Source organism: Carlito syrichta, unplaced genomic scaffold (genome assembly GCF_000164805.1).
Source record: "Carlito syrichta isolate Samal-C Ts95f unplaced genomic scaffold, Tarsius_syrichta-2.0.1 Scaffold309078, whole genome shotgun sequence".
NCBI lineage: Eukaryota > Metazoa > Chordata > Mammalia > Primates > Tarsiidae > Carlito > Carlito syrichta.
The window spans coordinates 1,006,853-1,008,499 of record NW_007253174.1 but is presented as its reverse complement, the minus strand read 5'-3'; positions in this window follow the sequence as shown (position 1 = coordinate 1,008,499).

The window sequence follows — 1,647 nt, the reverse complement described above, 5'->3', positions numbered from 1 at the left end:
AGGCCGATCCGGGGAGCCACCGGACTTCTGTACCTCCCGGAGCCCCGAGGAGGGCTACTGGCGAAGAAAGCGAAGAGGGACCCGCTCCGCCGACACGCGCGCACACACAGACGCGCGCACACACGCGCACCCTCCTCCCCTCCCGCCCGACGGATCCGTGCGGATGGATTCCTTCGCCGGAAAATCAAGAGCAGGGTTGAAAGGGGGGGGGCTGCGCCCCATCCACCTCCCCGTGAGGTCTTTGCCTCTGAAAGCACCGAGCGGGGCGGGGTGGGGAGTTTGGAGAGTTTGGTTTTTTTTTCCTTTTCTTCCCTTTTTTCAAGCTTCCCCCTTCCCTCCTTCCCACCCTTAGCCTGTCGTGAAAGCCGTGATCCATTGAGCTCCTGAGGCATGGAGGGGAAGTCCTAAAACGAATCCGAACTTACAGTTTGCTCGCCTGAGAGTTTTGCCCTTTCAATCTCCTCGGACTGCCCTACTTCTACTTTCTCGACTTGCAGAAAATCTCCTCCCCTGCTGGGCCCTCGAATGCCAAACTTCCGGAGTGTGTGATTTACTCGCCCGGCGGGACGGAGGACCCTCGCAAGGTGGAGAGGGAGGAGGGGAGGGGAGGGTGTCTGGTCCTTTTTAGAACGCGCCGCAGCCGGTGGAGCGGAGCGCGCTGTGTGGTCCTCTGCTCGGTGCTCAGTTCAACCTGCTGTTTAGCCCGATGGCTAGGTGTTCGGTCATGGGGATCAGAAGGGCGAATAGATCCTTTCCAAGTGCGTTCGCGTTCATTTCTTTCTAATTCTGCCGATGGAACGTATCCTCTTTCTCGCACCCGGTCATCCCTAGCGGTGATTCTTCGGAGACCGGCTCTATGGATACATGTTGGTTCGTGTCGACATTTCTGAGTCCTGGTTCCCTCAGGCACACCTGTTCTGTCCCAATCCAGCCTGCTCTGGCCATTTGCTTAGCTTGCAGCTCCACCCCCCAGTCTAGTCAGTACTGCTAATAATTATGCTAACAATTATGCTAATAATGCTAACAGTAAACATATTTTGAACGCCTGGAAGTTCCAGGTACCCTCTTAACTACTTACTTAACAGTGTTTCATTTTAAAAGTTGTTATCTCCAACCGCAAACCTCCCCAGATCCAGGACTGCTTGAAAGACCATTTCGTGGTTCATTTTCTACTCAACTGTCAGCGGTCACCCAAACTCAAGACTCTCCGAACGGACCTGCTTATGTCTTCTTAGATATCATCTTGGGTTTTCCCAGTATACACTTCTCTGTCAGGGGCATCATCATTCTCCAGGCACCCAGATATCAAACTTTGTCTTATCTTTGAGCTCTTTGAAGTGTTTTTTTCTGTTTCAAAGTCCTTGATTGTTCTGGCTCATATCATAAAATCTAGAACTTTACATTTTTCTGGTGACATCGCGTATATTTGTTTAGCCTAATGAACTGGATTCCGAAATGGGACTTTATAATTGTTCTGGACTAAAAGTCTCAGGTGCGCACGTGTGCACAGAGGGTGAAAAAATGTATAAAATGCATGTTAAGAAGGAAAAAAAAATCTATATTAAAATTTGAGTACTTAGCCGGGCTCGGTGGCTCAGCCTGTAATCCCGCGCCTTTGGGAGGCTGAGGTGAGTGGATTGCCTGAGC